Source organism: Spermophilus citellus (assembly GCF_964194105.1).
Source record: "Spermophilus citellus genome assembly, chromosome: 2".
Lineage (NCBI taxonomy): Eukaryota > Metazoa > Chordata > Mammalia > Rodentia > Sciuridae > Spermophilus > Spermophilus citellus.
Genome location: NC_138183.1, coordinates 54,824,484 through 54,850,193, shown reverse-complemented (window position 1 = coordinate 54,850,193; position 25,710 = coordinate 54,824,484). Strand labels below are relative to the sequence as shown.

At 35.4% G+C, this 25,710-nt stretch overlaps 1 protein-coding gene across 8 annotated transcripts in view; it reads right to left on the bottom strand.

Moving 5' to 3' along the window:
• The window catches only part of BNC2 (basonuclin zinc finger protein 2), a 415,572-nt gene that overhangs the window by 388,320 nt on the left and 1,542 nt on the right, over positions 1–25,710 (bottom strand). Inside the window, exon 1 of one of the 8 annotated variants that reach the window (XM_081282140.1) lies at positions 24,351–24,427. The exons of the other annotated variants lie outside the window; for them this stretch is intronic. The gene's annotated coding sequence lies outside the window, so the exon portion shown is untranslated. Of the gene's footprint in view, positions 1–24,350; positions 24,428–25,710 lie in introns of those variants that run through there. 8 annotated transcript variants of the gene reach the window in all.

Here is a 25,710-nt window from a genome sequence, read left to right as displayed (position 1 = left end):
ACAAGACAGGTATCCTGGCACTCCAAAGATGAGGAATCTGGGCTGGGGCTATAGCTCAGTGGCAGAGCACTTGCCTTGCAGGTGTGGGGCACTGGGTTCGATCCTCAGCACCACATAAAAATAAAGATATTGTGTCCATCTATAGCTAAAACATATTATTAAAAAAAAAAGATGAGGAACCAAACATCAGAGTCTCCCACCAGCCCAATCTTCAGACTCCTGCGGCCTTACTTCCCACTACCATCATCTCTACCACGACATTTAAAAGGCTCAGGGCATCTATTCTTTCACTGTTGCTCCGCTTTCCACATTTTATGATCTGTGGCATAAAAATACCAAAAGTAGAAGGCAACCAGATCATTCAGATGCCAAACCCTAACAAGATCCACTACTGTCCTTTGCAGCTATACAAGTCTGATGGCTCAGGATACCAGATGCTTGGATGTACTTAAATAAGATACACATAATACTATATCTATAATATACACAAATTTTAACTTACCGCATTTTTTTAACCAAAAATGTTTCTTTGGAATTTTTTCATACCCAGATCTCTATTGACAGTTTAATTTCAGATAGATTTTTATAGGAAAAACAACACAAAGAAATTATTATTACCATATTATTACCATGCACTTTCCAGGTCCTAGGGATTCTCTACAAAAACTGCAGGACATATGATGTTAGCATGTATGAATTGCAAGATGGAATACCCAGGATACTTCCAGATTCTCCAACTTAAGACTTCAAAGTGGTCTTGATCTTGACCTGATTTTCACCAGCAGGTAGCTCACAGCTGCTCTTAGGTAAAACTGTATTTCAGATATTAATTCGACACTTATAGAATGCTTATTATATGCCAGGCTTATGGCAGGTTTGGTGACTTAAGTATAAATAAAATATGATTCCTTCCCCAGGAGACAATCTTAATGGTGACTGAGACAAATACAAAGAAATACAGAAAGGCTATTGTATTGGCTTGTGTGCACCATAAATGTGGTTGCTACATATAATTTCTTAAAGAACACATGAATGAAAACTACTAATTTTGCCAATCAGTGTAGATAAGCTAACGTAAGTTATCCTTACATGAGACCCCTATTCTACAAAGGACTAACATACAAGTCATTAAAATATGGAATTTCTAACAGTGAATTAAATCTAGAACAACTCTAGATAATTTTCTTATGTAAGACCATTAGAAACTTACTATTTCTTTTCCTTAAAGGCAAGCAATAATTCTCCAGCAGTATATGTACATATCTGAAAGCCATCTTATTTGTTTTCAGTATTGCTGAGACAATCCTAACTGGCACCAGTTGATAAAGGCTCTGCATCTTTTAATATCCAGTTTGTATTATACTAAGTATCAATACAGAAAAAGTCACATGTCATTGCCCATCTTCTTACCTCTCTTCCTTCTATATGTGACACTAAAGTGCTCCCCAAAATACTATTTGGTTTTGAAAGGTACCATACAATAGAAATAATTCCCTACACCAAATATTAAGCAATAATAAACATTTAATTAAGTGCTGTTCATTAGGTGGTGACCTTTGTGAAGGGACCAATCCAGTTTGAGATGCACAGGTCTGTGGATTGGAAGGGAACCCCATGTAGTCTATTTGAAGCATGCTGTGCTCTCTTTAGCTCTGGCACCAACTACTCCACTCCTTCCCACATGCCATTACTTCATGCCTCTCTGTTAGGCATCTGACCTGCAGTTCTCTCCCAGCCAGAAACACAAGGGCTGATTAAAAGAAGATCCTCATAACCATAAAGCCAAAAAAACTATAATCTCTGGTATATAGTTTAAATTGAAAAGAATTTTTAAATCAAGCAGTCAGCAAACATGGTGCATGTACCAACTTATATGCATGCCTGCAAGCACACACCCACCACCACCCCTACTAGGAACTGCTGCTCGGCTCCCCAGAACACCTTCCCAATCTCTAGGCACAGTCTCAGAACTCTGTTCTCAGTAGCCATTACCAATCCATCAATATTGCATGAGAAGTGAAACCTGCTTTCTATCTTTAATTTAGTCTATTCTTCAGATAAGGGGCTCTAAAAAAGTACCAAAGATCAAACAGCTCGTCAGTGACAGTCTGAGTTAGAAAAGACCCAGACAGCATGCCTTCTGGTCCATACCACAGTGTCTATCTGGAATGTTTATCACATACACCCTGACCTTTACCATTCTTGGGTTTCTCAGTGTCTTGATCATTTAACTTCTTACCACCCTCATTTTAGTAGCCATATATACTCCTTTCTTTTCTGCTTTTAGAGAATTTCAATGTTCCTGGCATAAAAATGGAAAGAAATTTACAATCATTTTCATATCCAAGCAGTTAATGAATGCCCAGTTAACCTGGCACCTCTTCTTTCCGCTACTGTCATTCAAAAGTTCACTCTACAGCATGAATTTGCTTCTGCTCAGGAGTATTCACCCTATTTAAAAAGTGTTTCTTTTTTACTATCATGATGGAAAATATTGCAGTGGCTATAGGTCTTTCCAAACAAGCACATTTGTGACGAATGGTAGGTTTTTCATGAAGACTCAAGAAGACTATTCCATGAGCTAGGGTTGTAGCTAAGTGGTAGAATGCTCTCCTGCCACATGTGAGGCAGTGGGTTTGACCCTCAGTACCACATGAAAATAAATAAATAAAATAAAGCTGTTGTGCCCCTCTACAACTAAAACAAAAAAAAATTTTTTTAAAAAAAGAAGTAAGACATTCCAAAAGCTAACAAGAATGACCAGGTTAAGTGGATGAGAAAAACTGGCATTCCTAAACTTGTCACCAGTCACGAAACAATATATAATAACGTTTATGAAGCTGACTCCAAATGAACTTTTCAGTCATATTTAATTCAGCAATCCCACTGTATAATGACCTAAGACTGCTCATCAGAGAAGCATTACCACGTACCCATATATTTTTCAATTGAGTCATTTCCTTATTATTCAATTACTTTTAAAATACCATAACATATTGTAGCCACTTCACAATAGGTAGACCTAACCATAGACAGGAAGCATTTGATCTAATAAAATCAGCTTTTTTGGTTGAAACCTCACCAACATCATCACTGTGACCTCAGCTAGGGTAATATAATCTTTTGGTTGCTTCTCTGATTCTTCATTAGAACACTGAAGTTCTCAGCCTCACAAGCAGAAATGACCTAATGAACAACATTCGAGGCAAATAAAAAATGGTTTACACATAAATGAGTGGGCATCAGAGGAGTAAAACTTCCTTCTTTAACATACACTATGGAAATCTGAAAGATATCCACATTGTAATGAGTTTTTTATTTTACATCAGGCACTGTATTGATTCTTACCCAAGCTATATCTTTTTTGATCTGCACTCTGACCCCATGCAGTGGCAGTTATTATCCTCCATATTTACAAATAAGGGAATCGAGGCTTAATAAAATCGTTTCATCAAACCTCCCACAGTACAGATGGGATTCAAACTCAAGCCATTCTGTCTCAGATGCTTTCAATCCCATGCTATCAGTGTTGCTTCAGCTATACTATGAATATTTACAAACATTTGTAAAAATGGTAAAGAGCAATCAGAAACATAACTGACTAATTAATTCTCAAACTGCACATATCTTGGCTGAGCAGTTTGTCTACAATCAAACCATCATATCATCAAGTTAATCAAATCCAGGTCAGGGGGTATGTGTCTGTCACTTAAGACAACAATGGAACCCTTATGATCCTTGAGTGGTTTACTACTCTGTGGTATTTATCATGCCTTGTTATGAAATCAGAAATACAAAGCTTGAACATGTTTAAACAATGAGTACACAAAATGTGTCAAAAAAGATAAAATACTTCAAAATAAAAGACTGATCAATGAAAAGATCTGATACATCATGAATAACCATTGCAAAAGATATACTTCCCAAATTTACATCTGTAAAACATTATTTAATGTGCATAGTTTTTAGAATTTGCAGGGTGTTTTACACTACATTAGTTATTTTAACTTATGAACCTCCACTGTGTTTTTAAGTATCTTGCCTACTATGGGTCTGCAAGAGTAGAAATACAATTCTCACTTTAAAAAGATGAGGAAAAAGATGAGAAACTACCATCACAGCCTCTAAAATTATTCATGTAGGTGTAAATATGACACTTTCTGTCCCTATGATAGGAAAAGAAACTAATGGGTGTTCAACTCTTGCCTTAGATAGATATGCTGGGCATTTTCATGTGATATAAAAAAATCCTCCAGTATCAATACTGTTAAACCCAGAAGAGAGCAATGGATCAAAAAGGAGCAAATGCTAAGGGACAGAGAGGTGGGCAAAAGGGAGCATTACTACTATTGGCTGTAACTTCTTTGGTGGGTAAAGAATTGAATAGTACTGATGGTTCCATAGTCTTGTGAATAAACTAAAAACCACTAACTATGCACTTTAAATAATGAATTTTATGGTATGTGAACTGTATCTCCATAAAAAAAAATTCGACCATGTTAAATGTTAACATTTTTGTGATCTGGGTGAAGGGCATATAGGAATTCATTGTACTATTTTTCCAACTTTCCTATAAAGTCTGAACTTATTTCAAAATCAAGTTTCTTTTAAGGCACAACAATGTGAATACAGTTAACATTATTAAATTGTATAATTTTTAAAATGGAGAGTAAATTTACCACAAGTAAAAGCAGATAAAGGAATCTGTCCAAGATTCTACCTTCTTCCAAAGCAGAATCAATACACAAATTCAGATATTTGTAACTCCAAACCTAATACTGTTATAAGACCAAAAATGGTAGGGTTGTTATTTTGTTTATTCCATGATAGTATTGAAAAGTTACTTATGATCATTCTAAAACTTTGCACTAATACACACGTTTAAATTCCTTTCTTAGAAATGAAAACGCTACCACAACTGAATGGATTTTGGTAAACATTTCTGTTGTACTTTATGTTTACCTCGTGGTGTACGACCACAAAAGCATGAAAGGAGAGAAGGCTCAGAGGTACTGTGCTATCAATCAAAAATTTGTTCCTGATTGAATATTTAAATATTGAATATTTTTTTAAAGTGGTCTTATAATTTTTCTTTCTAGTCACTATTTCAGAACTAATAGTTACATGAAGCCATCAGCTTGTGAAAATTCTGGAGTTGATTTTTAACAGTAAAAACCAACAAAAATACTTAACAGGTCAGCAATTTCTCACAAGGATAATTTTTTTAATTACAAAAAAATAGGGACATGAGTTTCACACGTATAACCTGCTAATCTATCAAATATCCACAGATGATGGATATTTGTATAAATCAGTATATCTGGGTTTGATTTGGGGGCTTATGACTGCATATTTTCAGTGTGCCAAGTATATAAAATATCCATATGCCTTTATAAATCACATTTACTCAAGAATGTTAAGAAGTGAAATTTTGAGTTCCACTTGTTAAGTTGCAATCAAGTATATACTAACAAAAATAAATAAACAGAAATATTCTTTAAAACAAACAAATGGGGAGGGGGAGGATATTGTCAAGTGGGAATTCTGGGTGAGAACAGAGTCCTATTTTTACCAGCATTTTTATCTTTTTTAATATCAATAACTATTAAGTGATTCCAAACAGCGATATTATTGATATTCTGGACACAACAATCATGATTGTGTGCAAATTATTTTGCAATTTGGATATGGCAGCGTTTCTGTCCTAATAAATTAACAGGAAGCATCCCAAGTCAGTCATTTGTGACAAACAAAATATCTATTGAGATTTCCAAATACCCTGTGGAGGTGGTAGCATCCCTAGCTTCAGAACCAAAACAAGCCTTAACAACTCCAGCATCTTCGTATTTCACAGTCCAGTGACACGTGGGAAACTCCTCCTATCAGTGGGGCTGCGAGCCAACCTCCTCACACACTGCCAAGATACCCCACATTTTGAAATAACCCTTCCTTTTCTGTGTCCTATCAGTTGCAAATTCTGGTTTCCATTCTTAAAACCAAACACACCTGCATAAATTTGGTTGACGCCTCAAAAACTCTAAGAGAAATCGACATTTTGAAAATGGAAAGACTAGTTTTGTTGTTTAACACCTGTTTGCTACAGTCAGTGTTCAAATGATACACTGATTAGCAAGAAGCCACTGTGTGTTCAGTTTTCAAAACACAGAAATTATACCGTAAGTCCAAAGCCTAGATTACAGAAACACAAAACACTCAAGTCCAATGTCTCTGTATACATATGATACCATATGACAGAAACAATGCAAAATGTACTCTTAAAAATTTAGTATTCTGGTGCTGGGGTTGTGATTCAGTGGTAGAACGTTTGCCAAGCAAGTGTGAGACACCAGGTTCAATCCTCAGGGCCACATAAAAAATAAAATAAGTAAAATAAAGTTATTATGTCCAACTACAACTAAAAATATATTTTAAAATTTTAGCATTCCATTAAAAAGACAGTGTTAAGTTTGTAACAGTACTAAAGAATTTTATTTTTTAACTACCAAAAGAATAAAAGGAATGAAACTTTAAAAAAGAAAATTCAGCCTTTTCTGTATTAAATTTTAAATAATTATCAAAACAAGAATTGTATGATCTTTTTACTACTTCTTCAAGCAAAGCTCCAAAAGTCCTGTTTATTAATAAGAAAAGCCCACTGTATTCTCCACTTTAAAAAATACTTAATTGCCACAAACTCTATGGCATATTCTTTCCCAAGTTCTGACTAGAATCCCTTAAGTCCACAGAAAGAAATCACCATGCAATATAGCGCAACACTAAATACCACATCTATCACCAGCATTAACTGCTCCCAATCCTAAGACTTTAATTTCCACCAGGCTACAGCTCAGAGACTAGAGCCTGGTGAGTTCTCTTTCAGCAGGCAGGGACAAGGACCACATATTTTCATACATGCTGGTGCATATAACAAACTGCCGCCTCAGTCATGAACATGTCCAAGACAGAATTCCTAAATTAGTCTGCAAAAATTCTACTCGATGCAATACATTTTCCTAGAGTAAGCTCCAAATTATTTTAGACCAATCCATGAAATTAAATGACCAAAGCACCAGCAGTTTTTCTAAAACCCACAGTCCTCTAAAAAACTCTGGAGTTAAAATAAATCTATAAAATTTAGCTAACATGGGCTGGGGCTGTAGCTCAGTGGCAGAGCGCTTATATAGAATGTGTAAGGCACTGAGTTTGATCCTCAGCACCACATAAAAATAAACAAAATAAAGGCATTTTATCCATCTACAACTACAAAATTTAAAAAAAAATCTGCTATCACAATACCAGATCATCAATTTCCAATTACCAGATAAAATATCTTGATCAAAACTGCAAAAGTCTGTCAGTGTTGGTGTACAATTACAAGTAAAGACAGATATGCTTTTAAAGACAACTCAAATTTTTCTTCCCTGAAAGTATACAATTTCTGCAAAACAAATTAGGTGATACATTTTAAATAGTAATATCTGTTCACAGTGTCAAGTTACTTCATACCAAAAACCTTGATTTCTGTAGTAGGTCCTTCAGATAAAACTAAATGCTAAAATGCATGCTGCGGTAGGTCTACTTAGCAATTACTAGAAGTAAGCATACAAGAGATATAATTAGTTATGACACTAGGACAGGCATACATGTTTCAACACACACGCAGCTCAGAACAAAGTTTTTGGCATTATATGACAGAGGACTTAAAACTAAAGACTCAAAGAAAGGTTATGGAGTACGTATGTCTGTCTTTTTTTTTTTTAATTTAAAACTTGCCACATCAAATTATTTCTTTTAAGTCATAAGCATATTTTGATTTGTTTAAACATCTCCTTAAAGATTTCTCAGGAGGGAAAAAAAGAACAGAACCACCACCCTCCAGCTTTCATTGAGCCTATATTACAAATTAAGGAAGTTGACTTTACAAAATTCACTTGGTAAAAAGAATCACCTTCCAAAGAAGTTGCAATCTGACCAAACACATTTAGGTGAATTTGAAAGTTCTAGTCATAGGTTTCTCAATCAACAATAAAAAACTAAATTCTAAAAATTAAAAATTAAATACACAAGACAGTATAATTTAATTTTGAAAAGTAGAAGTTTGTCTGAGATATTCAAGATACTCCAAAACCTGTTAAGCAAGGTTTTAAATAAAACAGGAATCTATTAAATAAATCCATTAGTAAATCATGATCCAGTTAGAATCCATTCAGAACCAGTTAAGATTTTCTTGACAGAAAAGAAGATCAAAGTATTTTTGTAAATGTATAGTTTATATAGTAGATACATAAATAGCTGATTACAATAAAGTGTGATTAAACTCATAAGGGGCATGAGAAGGAAGCTAGAAATACAGATTATATTTATTCATAAAAAACTGAAATTTCTTAAGGACTTTTGTGTTCAATTTCAAAATATTGAAACAAGAACTATTATGGGCTGGGGTTGTGGCTCAAGTGGTAGAGTGCTCACCCAGCACGCGTGAGACACTGGGTTCGATGCTCAGCACCACATAAATATAAAATAAAGATATTGTGTCCACCTAAAAAACTAAAAAAATAAATAAAAAATAAATAACTATTACAAAGTATCCCTTTTCTAAGGATCTTGGTTCAGACTTTATAAAAACACAACAAAACACAAACTCTAAGACTGAGAAATACCCAATATTAATAAATGCACTTTTTCAAGCATTTATTTTGCTGAGGAAATTAACCTTAAAAGGCAGTTTTTAAATAGAAAGATTCAAAATATAAAGGTAATAAGAAGGCACCAAAAAAAAAAAAGATTCCAAAAATGTCAGTTTCCATCTCGCCAAAATCGTATGCTGTCCTCAATCAGCAAATGAAATTCCATGGATGAAGTCAGGTGTAGTGAAGAGGAGGTATTGTGAATGAGTGTTGGAAACATAAAGCTTGTAATTAAGTGCATTCTGGAGTATAATAATCCACCCTGGAACAAGATAAAACATTCAAAACCTATCCAACGTAAAGCAGCTAGACCTTGTACTCCCACAGGAGTTACAGTACATGACAATGAATTATGAACCAAATCCCATCTCATGGGCCAAATGGTCCATGAAGACAGCACACGTGGTCCCTCCAAAGACACTGTTAATTATGCCCTAGGGTCTTGGTCCAGCAGAGCCTTCACCTTATAACAGGCCTGCTAAGAGCCCTTGCTACCTACACAGAACTATGAAGGAAGGCTAGTATATTGGTTATGTTTTATGTAAAAGACTTTTGGATCCAGCTAAAAGAAGACACCTAGCACACTACAGCTAACCCAAGAAAAGCTGACCCTAATATTTACTTCTAGTAAGTGTGTCTTAACTGGTTTTTCTGGCATGGTATCAAAGTTGTCACCTCAGGACACTGCATTTCTTCCAACAATGCTACCATTGTTCAAAACATTTCTAGAATTCATCACTTGTAAGTATTTCTACAGCCAACATGTCAACTGTGTGTGAAAAAATAAACCTTTTTTCTCATCAAAATGATGGAATTATTGGATTTTATCACCCACCAAATTCATCTGGTTTTTGGATGATTCAGAAAACCAAAACAATTAACAAGACAAGATATCCAACAATTAATAAGACAAAGGTCCCTGTTCTTGTGTCATGGAAAATTTGTGAGCATGGCTAAGCATGGTGGCACACACCTGTAATCCTAGCTACTCAGGAGGGTAAGGCAGGAGAAACACAAGTTTAAGGACAGCCTGTGGAACTTTAGCATGACCCTGTCTCAAAGTAAAAAATTTCAAAAGAAGTTTGGGATGTACCTTCATGGTAGAATTCTTGCCTAGCATGTGCAAAGTTCTGGGTTCAATCTTTAATACAAAAAAACTTTTTAAAAATTTTGAGCATGAAGAGGCTCAGAAGACTTAGACATGGGCTATCTGAAGCCTCTGAAATGGAGAACAACAAAGGCATTTTAAGCTATGGCATCATTACTGTATAATCTTCTAGGGTGACTATCCATAAAGAATAATACTTAACTTGTATTTGCTTATTTGTGGTTTTCGAGTTTCCCTATTTATTAGTATATTAATTATTTAAGATGCTACATTCAAGTTTATAAATCTTGTCAAACATCTTAAAAAGTTCTTCAAAAGTTATAAAACTTCATTTAAGGAAGTATTTCAAATTAGTATATAACTAAACTTCTTTCCAAATTCTAAGTATTTCATGTCTTTATTTACTTATAACAGTGTCTTCGAAATTGCATATGTTATAACAATAAAATGGTTGTGTAAACCTTAGTGATAGCAGCGAACTCTATGGAGTGCGAATTTTATCTCAATAAAGTTGTTTTTGAAACTTAAGTCATGGAAACACACATACACACACACACACAAAAAATACAACTGAGTTTCATTAAAGAGTCTATAAACTAGGAGCTGGGTGTGGTCGCACACATCTGTAATCCTAGTGGTGTAGGAGGCCGAGACAAGAGAATCACAAGTTCAAAGCCAGCCTCAGTAACTTAGCAAGACCCTCTCTCTAAATGTTAAAAAGGGCTGGAGATATGGCCGAGTGGTTAAGCACATCTGAGTTCAATTCCCAATATCAAAACAAAAACAAACAAAAAACAAAAAAAAAACACCAAACTGAGGTTGTAGCTCAAGTGGTAGAACATTTGCTTAGTATGTGGGAGGCCCTAGATTCAATTCTCAGCCCTGAAAAAGGGGGAGGGAAAAAAAACAGCCTGACTATAGACATACATCATGCATTTTGCTTTAAACAAAAATCATCTATCTTCACCCAATCATTTTCAATCCAGTCTGTTTTTATGACTGCATGATGTTCCCCTATACATAAACTATATCATTCACACTATAAAACACAAATGTAAAATGAGTGAAATAAAATTTCTAAGATATTTCCCTACATATTATAGAATGATTTCTGCACACCCTATAGAGTGTTTACATTATCCTGAAAACCACTCTTCCAACTGAGCTAGGCATAAGCAGTTCAGGAAAGTATAGCAGCAGATACTATAAATAACTATTAAATAACTAAGACCTCATAAACGCTGATGAAGAATCAGTTCGAAATCACAAGGACAATCGTATATATGTGAGTACACTCATCCATTTATTCAATAAATATCTGCCAAGTGTACCCTATCTAAAGCCAACACTACTTTAGATAGAGGATATTCAACAATTAATAAGACAAAGGTCCCTGTTTTTATAGGCATGCCTCCTGGGGTGGGGGAGGCACAAATAACAACTATACACAAACAAAAAAGTTAAATATATTTGTAAACAGTGATATTTTAAATGCTACAAAAAGGGGGGGGGGGAACAGGTTAAGAAGTCATAAAAACCCAGAGCTTGGGACACTACAGCGAAGTTTATCAGGAAGGTCTCTCTGAAGAGATGACAATGGAGAGAAGCCCAGAATGAAACTGAAGGTAGGAGCCATGAGAAAGTGTGGAAGAAGAGCATGGTTGCCAGAGGAAAACCACGTGCAAAGGGCTGGGGTAGATAAAAGCTTGGCAGAAAGAGCAGTGGTAGGAAAAGCTGTTGGAGAGGCAGTTACATATAATATGTTCTCCCTGGTTAGGGCAAGGAGTTTGGGTTCTACTGAAGGTGCTGAGATAAGTAAGTGATCCTTCCTTGGAGAGAAGTCGGTGCTGGGGGTGAGGAGAGGCCAGATTGGAAGACCAAGCCAGTGAGAAGATACTACAGTGTTGCAGGTAATGGTGTTTGGGAGCAGGGTGAGGACGGACGGCTGTGTTACTAAGGGGGTGGATCTGGAAGGCAGATATGACAGGATATGCACAGTAGATGCAGGGTACAAGAGGACACAGAGTTAAAAAGAGCCTGAAAAAAATGAGCTTTGGGGAAGCTCCTAAAAATAAATCTAATGACACTCATTTGAACAGGTTCTTGGATTCCTTTTTTTTTTTTTTTTTTTTTGGTGCTGAACACAATGGCTGGTCCATGCTAAGTGCTAAGCATCCTTATCAATCACTGAGCTACATCTCAGCCCCTCAATGTAACTTCGATTTCTTTTGTTTTCATCAGTGTTCCACATTTCTTGTGTGGTTTCTCTGCTCTCTCCATCACCACCCTTCACTTTATTTTCCATTTAGACACCTTTTCAAACTTAAAATCGGGAATGTATTAAACACTATAGGTTTAAACAATGAAATTCTCACATTATACATTTGTACTTCAACTAACTGAAAATATGGAAATAAAGTTAAAAGTCAGACTAAACCTAAGGAAACCATGAAAACAAGTGGCTCCACCAACTTCCATCTTTCTGCCAACTATCAAGTGGAAGTTCAGTGTCTTTTTACCTCTTGTCTCACAACAAATTGTTCTTGATTTTAAAATGTTTTAAAAGGCTGAAAATTTAAAAAATACATCTAATTGGAAGTTGCTGGAATCAACCAATGTGAAGTTAAGGGTAATTTTAACTTTTTGATTCTTTTTGGCACTCCTAAAATACTACACTAAATAGATGTTGAAATATTAACACAATGTGAAGCATTATTAATAATCCTTAATACTAATTTTGACCCTAGTTTTATAAAAGAGTGGCTGAAAAGTACCTTAAGAACTTTTCTGTCACACACACACAAAAAAAAAAAAAAAAAAAAAACACATGCAAGGATTAAATATAACACTGCTTCTCTGAATTCTAAATCAATTTATTTATTCCACCTATATATAAAACCAATCTCAGATTAGGATATTTACCTACAAGGTACTGAATAATAGAAACTTCCTATACAAGGTATTTAACAGCTAGATTCAAAGGTGTTCTTATTTTTTTTTCTTTTTTAATTATATACATCCCTTTCTCTCCAGGAAACTACTGTTTTATCCCGCTGCTTTCACCTGCCCATACACACACCACGTTACATGCAAGGTAGTAGCATGAAGTATCCTCAAGAAATTAAAAATGAGTGAAATGAGGCTACCATCTGCATTACATCCATAAAAAAACCTAACAGATGCAAAGTCACCTTAACAAGTAGCTCCCAGGACAGTTGACTAATATCTGTTTGAGAATATTAACATATCTAAAGAAAAAGGAATTCATTAGAAAGGGGAATGGGAAGGAGAAAAAAAAATAAAGAAGAGTAAATGCTGTCAACGCCTGGGAAGCACAGCACAAGAGGAGTCCCAAGAATGCACTGGAAGCAACAGAGACCACGGACAGCTTCCTACGGGGACAGGAAGCTCTCAAGTCTCCCCATGCCCAACCTCAATATTCTCTGCATGAATTCCAAGCTCATAAAGTAATAAGCCACATTTGGCTTATAGTTTGAATCCCTGCTTAAATTTGCCTGCAGAGATTGGGCTAATCATGCCAATTTGCATACATGAATATGCCCCTCGTATGGTACACAGATACATACCTGTTCTCATGACACCTGTGTATGTGTGTGCAATCTCTCCCCCTAAAGTCAGTGAACAAAGTGAGCCCCTAATGGACATCTCTTTCAAAGGTATGATGATAACATTATGTTTCTAAGCATATGAAGACTAGAGGTAGTTGGCAGACATGGTTATTCTTTTAAAATAATGAACACCCTCCTGCCAATGAATTTTGTTTTCATTATTAGTTTTATAGCTTTTACTTCACCTGTAATACCCATAGCACCTAATAGAGTATCACATATACTATAGAAACTCAAGTGCTTGTTGAATTGTTACATTCAACAAATAATTAAATAACTAAAACTGTGTTACACTTTGAAAAATGAAGCAACTCTCAAACTCCTATGCCTATCTCAATATACAACTAGAACACAAAAGCCTAACAATTTTAAAAGCATCTCTTATTTTTACCAAATCAGTACACCATAGCCTAATGTTGTCTCATGTAAATCTGCAATGTTATTTTATATATGGTAAGCAACATTTACTTGCTTGTTGTGAGACTTATAATATTGATATATCTGTATTTCAGAAGTACCATTTGATAATAATACTAATAAACATTGGATGATACACTCACTATTCATCTATGGCATGCACAAATATACCAAAACTACAAAAAGCATGTACAGATATTACTTACTGCTGTGTGAGAGTACATCAGTGTTAAACTCTTGCCTCCCTCACCCTCAAAATTCAGTAAACCCTGCAATTCTGCTTCCTACTCTCCCCCATGAGGAAGATAGGAATGACCTGTTTCTCACAGAGGCTTTTTATTTTTAAGACAGGGTCTCTCTAAGTTGCCTGCAGGCTGATCTTGGAACTCCCAGGCTCAAGTGATCCTTCTATCTCAGTCTCCCAAGAAACTGGGACTACAGGCACATGCCACCACACCAGGCATCTCATGGACACTCTTGACACATATTCATTATACACTGACTTCATTAGATCTAATTACAGTCATCTAGGTACACAAAAATGTGGTGTCATTGACTGGCTGCTGTCTCTACATACAAGTGAAGCTACACTGACCTGTGTACAGATGTAAGTCCTTTATGTGAAATTATTTCTAGCAAAGGACATCTAGTACTATGAAAAACCTGGCTCAAGACCTGGCAGAATTTGAGTCTTAGAAAGTCTCTATTTTTTACTGTCATATAGAGTTAATGCCCTTTGAAGCAAAAATATTTGTCTATCAAAAACCAATTCAAGGGCTGGGGTTGTGGCTCAGTAGTGCACATGTGAGGCAGTGCATTCGATCCTCAGCACCACATAAAAAATAAGCAAATAAAATAAAGGTAGTGTGTCCATTTATAGTCAAAAATATTTTTTAATTCAAAAAAGTGTTTTTTTCCCAATCACCACTTTCAATGAGAAAAAAATCTGAACCATCACATTGTACTTCCAGAAACATACCTGTTAGGAGAAGTGTTGAAAGAAGGAACTTCCCTAATCCACTAGATAATGAAATGTGTATTACAAGGAGATTAGATACCACAGGATGGAGAACTGAATGGCCTTTGTGTGGCTGTATGGTTTTAATTATATTACTTATGCCCCAAACCAAATAAGATATCATTAGCTACACATTATTAAGTCAGTCCACATACATATATGTACATGTCAAAACATGCTAAAAAAACATAAAATATTCATATTTTGTTTAACAGGTATAAATATGTCATATGGTATAATAAAATTTGTATACACCCAAAAATCTTGTGTATGGTAACTATAAAATTTTGTCCTATCAAATTTTATAAATGATTTAAATGCTTTATAGAATATTCAAAAGTAAAAAAAGTTAATCCTCAAAATATGTCATGAGGGGCTGGGGATGTGGCTCAAGTGGTAGCGCGCTCGCCTGGCATGCGTGCGGCCCAGGTTCAATCCTCAGCACCACATACAAACAAAGATGTTGTGCCCGCCGAAAACTAAAAAATAAAGATTAAAAAATTCTAAAAAAAAAAAAAAATGTCATGAGATGTTTTAAATTTGCTAGTTACTGTTAACAAATTTAAATATTTGTGAGGAAAAAAATACATACTCTCCATACATAAATTTAATCACTTAGCCATCTAATTAATAGCTCATGCCAAACAGTGAAATTTTTGTCTAAAGTAACTGTCACAAGGTCAAAAACAGACAATGCAATTAAGACCTGAATGGCCCATCAGAATACTAGAAAAGCAATTACTTAGATGGAAATAAACTTAGGTCTTGATTAGAATGAATAAGAAGAAAACTGGAATTTTACAAGAACTAATATTTCTTTTAATTCAACAATAGTACAACATAGCTTCCTCCAAATTAAGTTACCTTTCACTTGCTCTTCAATTTCTCTAATTCAATGATGTAATATCTTAAAAATTTACCAAATAGATTGCAAAATGAGCTCTTTTGAAACATGTCGTGCCAGATATGAATGTAGTTATTTATTTAAAACTTCACTGGACAGGTTATTTTGGGTTTGGAGATCATACAATAATTTTTAGTTTTATCTCTGATGGTGTTTTTCTAGTCATGACGGGATGTCTAGGAAGACAAATTTTCTCAATAATGGTTTTTCCCCCCTTTCCTTTTGAGGTATTTATAAAACCAAAAACAATTATTTCTACGCACTTAATTCCACCTCCAGGGCATGCAGTATGTCTGTTATCATACAGAACACCTAGAATGCTTTTAAACTCAATGATAATTAAGAAACATCAAAGTAAAACCTGGTTGTTTCACAGGGAAGTAGGAGCTATCATCTTTTGGCTACTGAATGACATATTTCTTGTCCGCTGGAGTACCACCAAGAGTTTTTACCTAAACAGTAGATTGTACTTTCTTAATGTAGTCTTTACTCTGCTGAAGACCAGATAAATTTGACTTTTAAGTGTAAATTGCAAAAAACAAGGAAAGTAAGAATACACATATGAAACTATATCAAACTTAAAAACTTCTGCATGACAAAAGCAATGGAAGTAAGCAATAGAGGACAGAGAATCTACAGAATGGGAGAAAATATTTGTCACCTAACATTTCTGATAAGAGATTAATATCCAGAATTTATAAGAAACTCCTACAACTCAACACACACACACACACACACACACACACACAATCTTGTTAAAAGATGAACAAAAAGGGCTGGAGTTGTAGCTCAGTGATAGAGTGCCTGCCTAGCATGTGTGAGGCACTGGGTTCGATCCTCAGCACACATAAAAAGGAATAAATAAAATAAAGGTGTTGTGTCCATCTACAAATAAAAATAAATAACAAATAAATTTTTAAAAAGATAGACAAAATGCTGCAAGTGGTGATATACGCCTGTAGTCTCAGCTAATCAAGAGGCCAAGGCAGGAGGACCATTTAAGGCTAACCTAGGCGATAAAGCTGCCTCAAAAAAAAAAAAAAAAAAAAAAGACAAAGGACTTGCATAGGTATTATTCCAAAGATACATGAGTAGTCAAAGACCATATGAAAAGATACTCAGCATCACTAATTTTCAAGGAAATATAAATCAAAACCACAAGAGAGGTCATCTCACACCTGTTAGAACTGCCATTATTAAAAGATACATGTTAGGATGTAGAGAAACTGGAGCCCTTGAGCACCACTGGAAGTAGTTAAATAATAAAGCTATTATGGAAAACAGAATGGAGGTTCCTCAAAACATTAAATAGCAGACTACCACATGATCCAGCAATTCCACTTGGAGGTATTTATTTATCCCAAAGAATTTAAAGCAAGATATAGAAAAGAGATTTATATGCCTATGTTTACAGCAGTGTCTATAACAATAGCCAAGAGGTAGAAGCAAGCTAAATGACCATCTCCAAATGAACACATAAAGAAAAGCTGTGTGTTGGTGTATGTGTATGGAATATTATTCTGCTTTATAAAAGAAAATTCTGTCATGTTACAATGAGGATGAGCCTTCAGGATATTTTGCTAAGCAAAATAAACCTTCACGCACGTGTGCACATGCACACACATAATTACTTTATGATTCCACTTAAATGAGGTATTTGAAGTAGTCAAATGCTTAGAAACAGAAAATAGAATACTGGTTGCCAGGAGCATGGAGAACAGAGGAAAAGGGAGCTGCTGTTATTGTACAAGGGCCACAAAATTTTAGCATTTGCAAAATACAAATATTCTAGAGATCTGTTGCACAATAATTTGGAGTTAATACTATTATACTGTATGTTAAAAATTATGAAGAGGGTAAATTTTATGTTATCTTTATGACAGTCAAAAATTGTTCAGTAAACTGCTAGGGAATCAAGAATAGTTAAAATAATTTTGTAAAAATTTAGAAGACTCACACTTCTAATTGTAAAACTTAATATACTAATCAAGACAATGTGGTACTGAAACAAGGATAGATACACAGATCAATGAAATTGTGTAGAAATTCCAGAAATAAACCTAACATCTGCAGTCAATTAATTTTCAACAAGGTATATGACAAATTCCATGTAGAAACAAATTTTTTTTCAGTACTGGGGATTATTTGTACTAGGGGGAGGGCACTCTACCACCAAACCACATCTCCAGCCCTTTTTATTTTATTTCTTAAAAAAAAAATGGTACTAGGGATGGAACTCAGGGGTGCTGTACCACTGAGCTACATCCTCAGTCCTTTTTATTTAGAGACAGGATCTCGCTAAGTTGCCTAGACTAGCCTTGAACTTGCAATCCTACTGCCTCAGCCTCCCAAGTAGCCAGTACTACAAAGAATCACCTTTTCAATAAATGGTGCTGTAAAAGACATCCACACTCCAAAGAATGAAGTTGGGCCCTACTTCACAGTAAATATAAAAACTAACCTAAATCTGCCCTGAAGAAGCTCAAACTATAAGATACTTAGCAGAAACCACAAGTCTACACTTCATAATCTTGAGTTAGACAATTCTTAGCTAGCATATCTAAAGTAAGAACAATGAAAGAAAATAGGAAATTTAGACTTCAAAATTTAAAACTTCTGCAACTCAAAGAACACCATCAAAAAAATAAAAAGCCAACCCACGGAAAGGGAGAAAGTATGTAAAATCTTACATCCTAAAGAACTGTCATCAAAAGTCTTACAATTAAAATATAACCCTAATGAAAAAGTCACAGAAAAGGTATACAAATGGCCAGTAAGCACTTGAAAAAAATGTTCAGCCTCACTAGCCATCAGGAAATGCAAATCAAAACCACAAGAAGATACTACTTCATAGCTCCAAGATGATTAAAATAAAAAGACAGATACTAACAAGTGTTGGAGAAGATATCCAGCAACTCGAAGACTCATAAACTATTGGTGGTAATGGAAAATGCTGCAGTTGCATTGGAAAACAATTTGGCAGATCCTCAAAAATCAAAAACACAGTCGCAATATGACCCAGTGATTCCATCCTGCAGATCTACATCCAAGAGAATGGAAAACATATGTCTACAAAAACCTTGCACATAAATGGTCACAGCAGCATTACTCAGAACAGCCAAACACTGGAAATGACCCAAAATGTTCATCCACAGATGAATAAATAAGTGGTATAGCCATCCAACAGAATTTTATTAATATACACTTTCTAGATGAATTACATCTAAAGTAAAAATTTTAAATTGCTATGATTATTTAGTCCTACCACATTAAATATAAAATTCCCCAATTGAAAAGTAACTTAGGACTTACCAAATTCAATTGTTTTGCCATTGAGTGAATGGAAGATCTCAAATGTAATGGGATAAAATGGGGGCATGTGTGATCACCCCATCCTAGGCTGCTCTCACACCTGAGCAAGCCGGCACAGTCAGCTGCACAGAGATCCTGAATGGATAAGGAATAGGCGCAGGATACCACTAAGGAGCACTCCTGGCATGTGTTCCTTTCTCTTTAATTACCATATATTTTCTCCTAGATTTTGAGAGTTTTGGGGGGATTGGAGAGGTTAAAATGATAACTTTCAGTTTCATAAGTTCCCCTTTTCCTCTTCTCTTATCACCACACAAACAATAATGAATGGAAACTGGACTACTAGAAGGAGGAAGGTTAAGATATTCTTGCCTTATGTGTGGGAAAGATGATCAGGGAATATTCATTTGAATATAATACACATAGTATTCAACCCACAGGCCAACAGAAGGGGACATGGCCCTAGGCTTTCTGGGCACTTAGCTGTCTTTACTGAAGAGGTTTGCCTGGAAGGAAGCATCCCACCTGCAGGAAGGGGTATGAAAAATAGCTCATCTCTCTTCCCTGAAACAAAGATAATAGCCCTAGAATACTTTCACAAGACACCAGGATAGCTTAGTACAGAATGTTTCAGGTACAACTATTAAAAAGTTAGCCTTGGACTGGGGAGGTAGCTCAGGGGTGGAGTGCTGACTTAGCATTCATGAGGCTCTGGGTTCCATCTCCAGCACCACGGGGGTGGGCATGGGGTGGGGGAAGCAAAAAGTAGCTTTGGCTAAAAATGTTAGGGTCAAATAAAAATTATAGACAATTAGATGGGTTTAGTAATATTATTAAGATATTTCTTTTTTGTTTTGGGAAAAGGTCTCACTGTGTTGCCCACAGTCTGGCCTCCAACTCCTAGGCCCAAGGGATCCTACTGCCTCAGTTTCCGTGGAAGCTGGGATTACAGATACATGCCACCACTCAGGATTCTCATTAAAATACTTGAAAAGGGGCTGGGGATGTGGCTCAAGCGGTAGCGCGCTCGCCCGGCATGCGTGCGGCCCGGGTTCGATCCTCAGCACCACATACAAACAAAGATGTTGTGTCCGCCGAGAACTAAAAAATAAATATTAAAATTCTCTCTCTCCCTCTCTCTCACTCTTTAAAAAAAAATATTTGAAAAGTTATTAGAGAGCCCCCAAGAGAGTCTGGTAAACTTAAAAATAATTCATTATGAAAGCAAAAACATTTTATTCATCGTTGGTAACAACAATTTTCCTAGTTAAAATAGTAAACTCTGAGGTAAAGAGAGAAGGTAGGATAATTTACCATTTTCTATTGAAATGTATTAAGAATTCTTAAAAACAGTTTTATTAATCTTCTAAGGTGTTTTAATATTTTCCAACCCCAAATCTGCAGATACTTGTATTTATTATGATTTAAAAATGATCCTATGGTCCTCCCTTTTCTCCTTTATATCAAGGCAGCTAGGCAAATGCATTCATAAAGAGCCAAGTGATAACACCAGACTCTGCTGGAGGGAAATAAAAAATGGGGACTCTGTCGCATAGGAAAATTAATAGGCTATATTATTTGTACACTGATTTTAAAACCTACATACAACCTCTATGAAATATCTTTTATTTTTAAGTTATGAAAAAATATGAGAATTACTAACAGAACCATGGTTGTGTTGACATGATTCAGTCCATACAAAAAATAGTTACAATATTCTAGTCATCAGAGATATTGCTTTTGTTCTCTGAAAAATTAAAAAAAAAAGAAAATAATACTTTTCATTGCTGTCAAACCTATTCAATTTTCCCCTCAAATGAAGTTTAGATGAAAACAATGTGACTGACAAGCTCCGCACAGGCAAATCTTGGCAACCTTCAACTCTGTCTATCTCCTTGGCCTGTTAAGCAAAATTCCTTCACAAACTGTTGGTCTTTGCAATAACTCCTACAAAGCTCGTTACTGCCAGTGTCGCCCTATCCCCCATGTTGTGCATTTATCCCTGGGATGCATATCAACATGTGGCACATGTCCTTGACATGCACAGAAGAGCTGCACCCCAGGACAGCAGCATGCACGACAATAGTGTCGATTCTTACTTCTTTATGGTTGCTGGGATGTAACCGAGAAATCTAATAACTGTGACAGTGGGGCCTTTCGGTTTTTCCTTGCCTTTCCAGACAGTGAAGCTGCACAGACACTAATGAAAGGTTAAATGAATAGGAATAGCTGACAAGAGGTACAATAAAGAAGGAGCTTGGTAATCCACAGACACTGAGCAGAGATCCTTGGCTCAAGCAGAGAAAGGACAGCACATCGTCGAGCCACAATATTTAAAACAGCTTGCTATACACAGAGGCTTTTGTGTCTGGGTACACGTCTGGCTTTGGACTAAAAAAAAAAAAAAAAGATACTGAAAAGGAATTTCAGCATGGGGCACTTTGGCAAATGTAAGGTCATAATAAGAGAAAAATGTTTTGTGTGGGTTGTTACATCTTTGTACTAAACACAAAAAAGCAGAGACTATGAACTCATGAACCTTAAGTTCCAAGACAATACTGTACATTTTGACAACTATGAAATACAGTATCTAGAAGGCTGCCTTGATGAGATTCCCACTGCTAAGATATATATGCAGTGACTCATTTAGAAAAGTTCCACATTCTGCCTTCCTTGTGGAAGAATTCCTGATAACTAGAGTTCTAGTCTTTATAATGAATGTGATTTGTTACAAATACAACCAAAATTCTCAAGTCATTCCACTCTCCAAAACTTCCCAGTAGTTCTTATAAGGAAACTGAACTTACTATGCTAGTAATTTGTAAACTATAAGGCAAACTCTTTGCAATTTTAAGTTACTACAAATGGAAAATGGCCTTAACTCGAATTCTTAATTTTGGACAGTTTTTTATTGCCATTGCCCTTCTCACTGTACCTTAAGAGGTTGTATTCCTTGGGGGAATAACTCATTTTAAATTATTATAGTAAAAACATTTTAAATCACCAAGAAAAAAAATGCTGTAGAATGTCCAGGGGAAAATAAAACAAAAGGAATAAAATTGACATTTCCATGTCATTTTTTTAAAAGAGAGAAAAAAAAAAGGTTATGTCTCTGCTGTGGCAAAAACTTGAAAAATGATGTATCTGTAATATCGTTCTTATGAATATGCATAAGTTAGAATACAGGTTCACACAAATGGAAAAGGATACTGAGAACATGTTTTAAAACAAGGGGAGTTCTTTGAACAGCTAAATTAAATTATAGCTGAACTTTTGAGTGTACTGAGGGTTCTAACAAGTAACAAATAAAGACTTTTATTGGCTAGCAACATAATGAGAGCTACTGTGCAAAAGATTTTTTAAAAAGACAAATCTGGGTAGTTTATCTCACTGGATTATATTATTTACTTAAATTATAAATAAATTTGTCCAAAGTAATACTCTTAGAAACTAATATATACATATTAAAGAGCAATTATTATCAATGACTCTAATATAAACATCACACATTTTCATGGAAAGATAAATAAATGTGAAATTGAATAATAAATACCGAATTTAAAACAATTTAAGTCCTATATTTTAAATTTAACTTACTTATCCCTAACTTATCAGTTTTACACATGACATGAAACACTTATTTGAACAATTTTCTCTCCAGAATATAGCAGCTGTATAGAGAACTACTTCAAACACATCACATACAGAAAAGGAGTTGTCCCCAATAAACAAAACTAACATATTCTGATCTCAGTGATTTGATGGAAAGTCACTTTAATAGAACTTTGAAGGTTGTTCTTCCAACATGAGAATAACTCCTTCAGTTGATAGAACAACAATCAAAAGTTAGGCAAACCAGAACATATAAAATATATTTGATTACATTTGCCTAATCTTCAAATGATATGAAGGTTGGAACCCTAGAAAGATTAACTGATTCCTTAATTGTTCTTATAGAAAGGTCTGTTGCTCTGTCACCGCTAAAAATACACATATAAAAAATAACCGCACCTCCAAGCCTAAACTCTGAGCCAGTATTCATTACCTACTCTTTCTGTACAACATTCTGATTGCCAGAGTGCTTTCTATTTACCCTTAAGTATATCTAATAAAATCATGAGGCTCCCTCTAGCTCTTCAGAGAGGAGTTTACTAACCAATGATCCTATATAATTCCCATCCAACAGGAAAGATTTGAGGAGGCTGTCCCCCCTTCCACAAGAAATGTTTTCAACTCTGTTTCTTGTCAGGATGTAGATGGTAAATGAGACCATCTGTGGAGGAATTCAGAAAGTACTGCTAGTTATGTATGCTGCAAGTTAAGAATCTATTAATCACTTCCAACCTAAATGTTAGATACTAAATTCTACCATTGTAACCTGCTTAAACTATGTATACATTCCCAATTAGATTTACCTATCTCGTACAAAATTAATCTTAATTTCAAAAGCAAATAACGTGAACATCCACAAAAATTCAAATTTCAAATTTGTGATCTGGTCTCATTTAAAAGTGTACATTTAAACACAAAATCTCAAAAAAAAACATTAACAGTGTATTTGTGGAGTTTATATAAAACAAAGATTCTGATGGTAATTTGTAGAAAACATTTTCATGTACCATAATATTTATACACCACACTGGTAATGACTTATTTTATTGTTTAATCTTTTCTGCAATTCAGTATTGAATATTTGGGGATGTAGTTATTTAGAAGACTATAAATAATATAGTTGAAGTATATCATTGATATTTAGTCCATCTTACAATAGCCATAAAAGCCACACAGTCTACTGGCAAATCACTCCAAATAAGTGAATATGAACAATGCTAAATCAAACTCATACTCACTGAGGCCATCTTACAAACACTTAAGGAATATTTAAAGTAGTATTCAACTTTAAAACTTAAAGGAAAGGAAAACCACTAACTTCAAGTCATCACCTATTTTGGACTCCCTTAAAATAAGAAATATTCCCAGGAACAACAACAAAAAGAATAGCTGCCTCTACCCCACCCCCACCCCCACCCCCGCCCCTTTTTGCGCCAGTGTCCAATTTCTTCTTTTCTGAACAGCTGTATTATCCAACTTAAGTTGCTCTGCTAATTTCAGTCCCACAAGGACTAACTTGGAAGGCAAAAAAATACAAGAAAAGATCAATTTGCTGGGAAAGATCAAATGAGAAAACTGTGGGGACAGCACCAGGTCAGCGTGTGGAGAACTAAGCAGACCTGTTCTTCATTAACTGCGGCTCTCTGGGGATGTCACACACTACCTGTCCGTGGGCTTTATTGAACCGCCTAACCCGCCTCTCTGTTCCATTCTTCTGGGCCCAAGTGAATCATATCCTGCTGCTGACAAGTTAGCAGGGGACTGCGGCTGCAACATGAAAGTACTTTTCTTTCTTGTCTAAATCAGGCAGATTTTTGAAAAGACGACACAGCATTGACTCGTGACATGGCAAGATGAAACGAGAGGTCTGGGCCGGTCGTGGAGCTGTGCAGATAAAAGTAATCAAATGACACTCCTGGAATGCAAATTGGCATTCTTGACTGCAGCAATTGCACAACCATGAAACATCCCTGACAGCAAGCAAGATTAGGACAAAATGTTATGTAAAGCACTGAACTCAAAAACTCTCACTTGAAAATTCAAACTGTAACACTTACATTTTAATATAGCAAGAGTCAGCTCTGCTTTTGTCTGCTTCTTTTTGTAATCACATATCCCTACTTGACAGATATCTTACATCTCAGGTAGAAGGAAAAAATCAGGTATTAGGAATGTACTATTGCCATTAATATTTTCTTAATATTTATTTTTAAAATCACATGATGTTGATTCTTCAAAGTTTTACATGTAAACACAGAACCTAACTTACTATTCTGAGGGGTGGGGGGCAGTATTTCAGACCATTCTGACATGATACACTAAATAAAAGTTCACATTCAGGCTAACTTCCCTCAGGTGAAGAAATTCCAGTGACTTTGGTAAAGTGATTAGCAATCTGGATTTTGAATATACTGCTCTCCGGGAACAGGACCAGTAGCTACAACTAAGAACTTCATTAAGACTGAACAGTTTAAATGAAACAGCTACAAATATGATATAAAACACAGGACCCTCTAAAGGTTCACAAGGGATTTTTGTGTGTGATTCCAAAGGGTAAAAGAAGTTCTATTTACTTGTACAGGGTCTCACTACTCGCATACATCTTCAGATCAGACACACTAAGTAATGGTGCCAGAAATAAATTCCACCCAATGCATGGATATGTGTGTGCACAGTAACATCTGAAACTGCAGAATACAAAAACACTGGATGACAAATGGGATTAGCCACTGCTCAAAATGATTAGTATATGGGAAAAGATGTGTAGACAAATAGTGATATTGGCTAGGGGAAAAGAAAACTAACATCTACAACTGGCTTTTACGATGTTCTTGTGTAAAATGCCGTTAGAAGAGAATCTCTCTAGCTCTAAGCAGATACATTTAATATTTTGTCCTGATGCCTCACTTAAACATAGGTTCCCACAACTGCAACTGTCCACGAAGTACATAAAAAAAATAATAAAACAGGCCACTTTCTGCCACTTTAATCCTGGGTACACAGGATTATTTTATGATGTCTTT